This window comes from Heterodontus francisci, chromosome 13, assembly GCF_036365525.1.
Source record: "Heterodontus francisci isolate sHetFra1 chromosome 13, sHetFra1.hap1, whole genome shotgun sequence".
Classification (NCBI taxonomy): Eukaryota; Metazoa; Chordata; class Chondrichthyes; order Heterodontiformes; family Heterodontidae; genus Heterodontus; species Heterodontus francisci.
In genome coordinates this window covers 111566834-111574885 of record NC_090383.1, presented here as the reverse complement: position 1 = coordinate 111574885, position 8052 = coordinate 111566834, and positions in this window count along the sequence as shown.

Below are 8052 nucleotides of genomic sequence, written 5' to 3'. Positions count from 1 at the left end.
TGGGGGACGATGGTTACCAACTGGCTGCTGGTGGGGGAGGAAGATTACCAACTGGATGCTGGTGGGGGAGGATTACCAACTGGCTGCTGGTGGGGGAGAAGGATTACCGGATGGCTGCTGGTGGGGGAGGATTACCAACTGGCTGCTGTTGGGGGAGGAGGATTACCAACTGGCTGCTGGTGGGGGAGGAGGGTTACCGACTGTGCTGGTTGGGGAGGAGGATTACCAACTGGGTGGGGGAGGATTACCAACTGGCTGCTGGTGAGGAAGGAGGGTTCCCAACTGGCTGCTGGTGGGGGAGGAGGGTTACCAGCTGGGTGGGAAGATTACCAACTGGCTGCTGGTGGGGGAGGAGGGTTACCAACTGGGTGGGGATTACCAACTGGCTGCTGGTTGGGGAGGAGGATTACCAACTGGCTGCTGTTGGGGGAGGAGGATTACCAACTGGGTGGGGATTACCAACTGGTTGCTGATGGGGGAGGAGGATTAACAACTGGCTGCTGGTCGGGGAGGAGGATTACCAACTGGCTGCTGGTGGGGGAGGAGGATTACCAGATGGCAGCTGGTGGGGGATTACCAACTGGCTGCTGGTGGTGGAGGAAGATTACCAACCGGGGGCTGGAGGATAACCAACCGGGTGCTGGTGGGGGAGGAGGATTACCAGATGACTGCTGGTGGTGGAGGAATACCAACTGGCTGCTGGTGGGGGAGGAGGATTACTAACTGAGTGGGGGAGCATTACCCACTGGATGCTGGTGCGGGAGGAGGATTACCAGCAGGCTGCTGGTGGGGGAGGAGGATTACCAACTAGCTGGTGGGGGAGGAGGATTACCAACTGGCTGCTGGTGGGTGGGGGGGAGGTTACCAACTGGGTGGTGGAGGATTACCAACTGGCTGCTGGTGGGGAAGGAGGATTACCAACAGGCTGCTGGTGGGGGAGGAGGATTACCAACTAGCTGGTGGGGGAGGTTTACCAACTGGGTGGGGAAGGATTACCAACTGGCAGCTGGTGGGGGAGGGTTACCAACTGGCTGTTGGTGGGGGAGGAGGGTTACCAACTGGCTGCTGGTGGGGGAGGAGAGTTACCAACTGGGTGGGAGGATTGCCAACTGGCTGCTGGTGGGGGAGGAGGATTATCAACTGGGTGGGGGAGGATTACCAGCTGGGTGCTGGTGGGGGAGGAGGATTACCAGATGGCTGCTGGTGGGGGAGGAGAATTACCAACTGGATGCTGGTAGGGGAGGAGGATTACCAAATGGCTGCTGGTGGGGAAAGATTACCAATTGGCTGCTGGGGAAGGAGGATTACCAACTGGGTGGGGAGGATTACCAACTGGGTGGGGGAGGATTACCAACTGGCTGCTGGTGGGGAAGGAGGATTACCAACTGGCTTTTGGTGGGGCAGGAGGGTTATCAACTGGCTGCTGGTTTGGGTGGAGCATTACAAACTGGCTGCTAGTGGGAGATGAGGATTACCAACTGGCTGCTGGTCAGGGAGGAGGGTTATCAACTGGGTGCCGGTGGGGGAGGAGAGTTACCAACTTAGTGGGGCAGGATTACCAATTGGCTGGCGGTAGGGGAACAGGGTTACCAACGAGGTGGGAGTGGATTACCACCTAGCTGTTGGTGGAGGAGGAGGGTTACCAACTGGCTGCTATGAAGAGCAGGATTACCAACTGCCTCCTGGTGGGGGAGGAGGATTACCAACTGGCTGCTGGTGGGGGAGGAGGATTACCAGATGGCTACTGGTGGGGGAGGATTACCAACTGGGTGCTGGAGGGGGAGGAGGATTACCAACTGGGTGGGGGGCATTACCAACTGGATGCTGGTGGTGGAGGAGGATTACCAACTGGCTGCTGGTGGGGGAGGAGGATTACCAACTGGGTGGAGGAGGATTACCAACTGGCTGCTGGTGGGGGAGGATTACCAACTGGCTGCTGCTGGGGGAGGATTACCAACTGGGTGGGGAGGGTTACCAACTGGTTGCTGATGGGGGAGGAGGATTACCAACTGGCTGCTGGTGGGGGACGATGGTTACCAACTGGCTGCTGGTGGGGGAGGAAGATTACCAACTGGATGCTGGTGGGGGAGGATTACCAACTGGCTGCTGGTGGGGGAGAAGGATTACCGGATGGCTGCTGGTGGGGGAGGATTACCAACTGGCTGCTGTTGGGGGAGGAGGATTACCAACTGGCTGCTGGTGGGGGAGGAGGGTTACCGACTGTGCTGGTTGGGGAGGAGGATTACCAACTGGGTGGGGGAGGATTACCAACTGGCTGCTGTTGGGGGAGGAGGATTACCAACTGGGTGGGGAGGATTACCAACTGGTTGCTGATGGGGGAGGAGGATTACCAACTGGCTGCTGGTGGGGGAGGAGGATTACCAGATGGCAGCTGGTGGGGGATTACCAACTGGCTGCTGGTGGTGGAGGAAGATTACCAACCGGGGGGGTGGAGGATAACCAACTGGGTGCTGGTGGGGGAGGAGGATTACCAGATGACTGCTGGTGGTGGAGGAATACCAACTGGCTGCTGGTGGGGGAGGAGGATTACCAGCAGGCTGCTGGTGGGGGATGAGTATTACCAACTAGCTGGTGGGGGAGGAGGATTACCAGCAGGCTGCTGGTGGGGGATGAGGATTACCAACTAGCTGGTGGGGGAGGAGGATTACCAACTGGCTGCTGGTGGGGGGGGGAGGTTACCAACTGGGTGGGGGAGGATTACCAACTGGCTGCTGATGGGGAAGGAGGATTACCAACAGGCTGCTGGTGGGGGAGGAGGATTACCAACTAGCTGGTGGGGGACGTTTACCAACTGGGTGGGGAAGGATTACCAACTGGCAGCTGGTGGGGGAGGAGGGTTACCAACTGGCTGCTGGTGGGGGAGGAGAGTTACCAACTGGGTGGGAGGATTGCCAACTGGCTGCTGGTGGGGAGGAGGATTATCAACTGCGTGGGGGAGGATTACCAGCTGGGTGCTGGTGGGGGAGGAGGATTACCAGATGGCTGCTGGTGGGGGAGGAGGATTACCAACTGGCTGCTGGTGGGGGCGGAGGATTACCAACTGGCTGATGGTGGGGGAGAATTACCAACTGGATGCTGGTAGGGGAGGAGGATTACCAAATGGCTGCTGGTGGGGAAAGATTACCAATTGGCTGCTGGGGAAGGAGGATTACCAACTGGGTGGGGAGGATTACCAACTGGGTGGGGGCATTACCAACTGGCTGCTGGTGGGGGAGGAGTATTACCGACTGGGTGGGGGACATTACCAACTGGCTGCTGGTGGGGAAGGAGGATTACCAACTGGCTTTTGGTGGGGCAGGAGGGTTATCAACTGGCTGCTGGTTTGGGTGGAGCATTACAAACTGGCTGCTGGTGGGAGATGAGGATTACCAACTGGCTGCTGGTCAGGGAGGAGGGTTATCAACTGGGTGCCAGTGGGGGAGGAGAGTTACCAATTTAGTGGGGCAGGATTACCAATTGGCTGGTGGTAGGGGAACAGGGTTACCAACGGGGTGGGGGTGGATTACCACCTAGCTGTTGGTGGAGGAGGAGGGTTACCAACTGGCTGCTGATGAAGAGCAGGATTACCAACTGGCTCCTGGTGGGGGAGGAGGATTACCAACTGGCTGCTGGTGGGGGAGGAGGATTACCAGATGGCTACTGGTGGGGGAGGATTACCAACTGGGTGCTGGAGGGGGAGGAGGATTACCAACTGGGTGGGGGCATTACCAACTGGATGCTGGTGGTGGAGGAGGATTACCAACTGGCTGCTGGTGGGGGAGGAGGATTACCAACTGGGTGGAGGAGGATTACCAACTGGCTGCTGGTGGGGGAGGATTACCAACTGGCTGCTGCTGGGGGAGGATTACCAACTGGGTGGGGAGGGTTACCAACTGGTTGCTGATGGGGGAGGAGGATTACCAACTGGCTGCTGGTGGGGGACGATGCTTACCAACTGGCTGCTGGTGGGGGAGGAAGATTACCAACTGGATGCTGGTGGGGGAGGATTACCAACTGGCTGCTGGTGGGGGAGAAGGATTACCGGATGGCTGCTGGTGGGGGAGGATTACCAACTGGCTGCTGTTGGGGGAGGAGGATTACCAACTGGCTGCTGGTGGGGGAGGAGGGTTACCGACTGTGCTGGTTGGGGAGGAGGATTACCAACTGGGTGGGGGAGGATTACCAACTGGCTGCTGGTGGGGAAGGATTACCAACTGGCAGCTGGTGAGGAAGGAGGGTTCCCAACTGGCTGCTGGTGGGGGAGGAGGGTTACCAGCTGGGTGGGAGGATTCCCAACTGGCTGCTGGTGGGGGAGGAAGATTATCAACTGGGTGGGGGAGGATTGCCAACTGGGTGCTGGTGGGGGAGGAGGATTACCAGATGGCTGATGGGGGAGGAGGATTATCAACTGGCTGCTGGTGGGGGACGATGGTTACCAACTGGCTGCTGGTGGGGGAGGAAGATTATCAACTGGGTGGGGGAGGATTGCCAACTGGGTGCTGGTGGGGGAGGAGGATTACCAGATGGCTACTGGTGGGGGAGGATTACCAACTGGATGCTGGTGGTGGAGGATGATTACCAACTGGCTGCTGGTGGGGGCGGAGGATTACCAACTGGGTGGAGGAGGATTACCAACTGGCTGCTGGTGGGGGAGGATTACCAACTGGCTGCTGCTGGGGGAGGATTACCAACTGGGTGGGGAGGGTTACCAACTGGTTGCTGATGGGGGAGGAGGATTATCAACTGGCTGCTGGTGGGGGACGATGGTTACCAACTGGCTGCTGGTGGGGGAGGAAGATTACCAACTGGATGCTGGTGGTGGAGGATGATTACCAACTGGCTGCTGGTGGGGGCGGAGGATTACCAACTGGGTGGAGGAGGATTACCAACTGGCTGCTGGTGGGGGAGGATTACCAACTGGCTGCTGCTGGGGGAGGATTACCAACTGGGTGGGGAGGGTTACCAACTGGTGGCTGATGGGGGAGGAGAATTACCAACTGGCTGCTGGTGGGGGACGATGGTTACCAACTGGCTGCTGGTGGGGGAGGAGGATTACCAACTGGATGCTGGTGGGGGAGGATTACCAACTGGCTGCTGGTGGGGGAGGAGGGTTACCAACTGGGTGCTGGTGGGGGAGGAGGATTACCAGATGGCTGGTGGTGGTGGAGGAATCCCAACTGGCTGCTGGTGGGGGAGGAGGATTACCAGATGGCAGCTGGTGGGGGATTACCAACTGGATGCTGGTGGTGGAGGAAGATTACCAACCAGGGGGCGGAGGATAACCAACGGGGTGCTGGTGGGTAGGAGGATTACCAGATGGCTGCTAGTGGTGGAGGAATACCAACTGGCTGCTGGTGGGGGAGGAGGATTACCTACTGGATGCTGGTGCGGGAGGAGGATTACCAACTAGCTGGTGGGGGAGGTTTCCCAACTGGGTGGGGAAGGATTACCAACTGGCTGCTGGTGGGGGAGGAGGATTACCAACTGGCTGCTGGTGGGGGGGGGGAGGATTAGCAACTGGGTGGGGGAGGATTACCAACTGGCTGCTGGTGGGGAAGGAGGATTACCAACAGGCTGCTGGTGGGGGAGGAGGATTACCAACTAGCTGGTGGGGGAGGTTTACCAACTGGGTGGGGAAGGATTACCAACTGGCTGCTGGTGGGGGAGGAGAGTTACCAACTGGGTGGGGGAGGATTACCAGCTGGGTGCTGGTGGGGGAGGAGGATTACCAGATGGCTGCTGGTGGGGGAGGAGGATTACCAACTGGCTGCTGGTGGGGGAGGAGGATTACCAGATGGCTGCTGGTGGGGAAGGATTACCAACTGGCTGCTGGGGGAGGAGGATTACCAACTGGGTGGGGAGGGTTACCAACTGGGTGGGGGAGGATTACCAACTGGCTGCTGGTGGGGGAGGAGGATTACCGACTGGGTGGGGGACATTACCAACTGGCTGCTGGGGGAGGAGGATTACCAACTGGGTGGGGAGGATTACCAACTGGCTGCTGGTGGTGAAGGAGGATTACCAACTGGCTGCTGGTCAGGGAGGAGGGTTATCAACTGGGTGCCGGTGGGGGAGGAGAGTTACCAACTTAGTGGGGCAGGATTACCAATTCGCTGGTGGTAGGGGAGCAGGGTTACCAACGGGGTGGGGGTGGATTACCACCTAGCTGCTGGTGGAGGAGGAGGGTTACCAACTGGCTGCTGATGAAGGAGCAGGATTACCAACTGGCTGCTGGTGGGGGAGGAGGACTACCAACTGGGTGGGGAGGATTACCAACTGGGTGGGGGAGCATTACCAACTGGCTGCTGGTGGAGGCGGCGGATTACCGACTGGGTGGGGGACATTACCGACTGGCTGCTGGTGGGGAAGGAGGATTACCAACTGGCTGCTGGTGGGGCAGGAAGGTTATCAACTGGCTGCTGGTTTGGGTGGAGCATTACCAACTGGCTGATGGTGGGAGATGAGGATTACCAACTGGCTGCTGGTCAGGGAGGAGTGTTATCAACTGGGTGCCGGTGGAGGAGGAGAGTTACCAACTTAGTGGGGCAGGATTACCAATTGGCTGGTGGTAGGGGAACAGGGTTACCAACGGGGTGGGGGTGGATTACCACCTAGCTGTTGGTGGAGGAGGAGGGTTACCAACTGGCTGCTGATGAAGAGCAGGATTACCAACTGGCTCCTGGTGGGGGAGGAGGATTACCAACTGGCTGCTGGTGGGGGAGGAGGATTACCAGATGGCTACTGGTGGGGGAGGATTACCAACTGGGTGCTGGAGGGGGAGGAGGATTACCAACTGGGTGGGGGCATTACCAACTGGATGCTGGTGGTGGAGGAGGATTACCAACTGGCTGCTGGTGGGGGAGGAGGATTACCAACTGGGTGGAGGAGGATTACCAACTGGCTGCTGGTGGGGGAGGATTACCAACTGGCTGCTGCTGGGGGAGGATTACCAACTGGGTGGGGAGGGTTACCAACTGGTTGCTGATGGGGGAGGAGGATTACCAACTGGCTGCTGGTGGGGGACGATGCTTACCAACTGGCTGCTGGTGGGGGAGGAAGATTACCAACTGGATGCTGGTGGGGGAGGATTACCAACTGGCTGCTGGTGGGGGAGAAGGATTACCGGATGGCTGCTGGTGGGGGAGGATTACCAACTGGCTGCTGTTGGGGGAGGAGGATTACCAACTGGCTGCTGGTGGGGGAGGAGGGTTACCGACTGTGCTGGTTGGGGAGGAGGATTACCAACTGGGTGGGGGAGGATTACCAACTGGCTGCTGGTGGGGAAGGATTACCAACTGGCAGCTGGTGAGGAAGGAGGGTTCCCAACTGGCTGCTGGTGGGGGAGGAGGGTTACCAGCTGGGTGGGAGGATTCCCAACTGGCTGCTGGTGGGGGAGGAAGATTATCAACTGGGTGGGGGAGGATTGCCAACTGGGTGCTGGTGGGGGAGGAGGATTACCAGATGGCTGATGGGGGAGGAGGATTATCAACTGGCTGCTGGTGGGGGACGATGGTTACCAACTGGCTGCTGGTGGGGGAGGAAGATTATCAACTGGGTGGGGGAGGATTGCCAACTGGGTGCTGGTGGGGGAGGAGGATTACCAGATGGCTACTGGTGGGGGAGGATTACCAACTGGATGCTGGTGGTGGAGGATGATTACCAACTGGCTGCTGGTGGGGGCGGAGGATTACCAACTGGGTGGAGGAGGATTACCAACTGGCTGCTGGTGGGGGAGGATTACCAACTGGCTGCTGCTGGGGGAGGATTACCAACTGGGTGGGGAGGGTTACCAACTGGTTGCTGATGGGGGAGGAGGATTATCAACTGGCTGCTGGTGGGGGACGATGGTTACCAACTGGCTGCTGGTGGGGGAGGAAGATTACCAACTGGATGCTGGTGGTGGAGGATGATTACCAACTGGCTGCTGGTGGGGGCGGAGGATTACCAACTGGGTGGAGGAGGATTACCAACTGGCTGCTGGTGGGGGAGGATTACCAACTGGCTGCTGCTGGGGGAGGATTACCAACTGGGTGGGGAGGGTTACCAACTGGT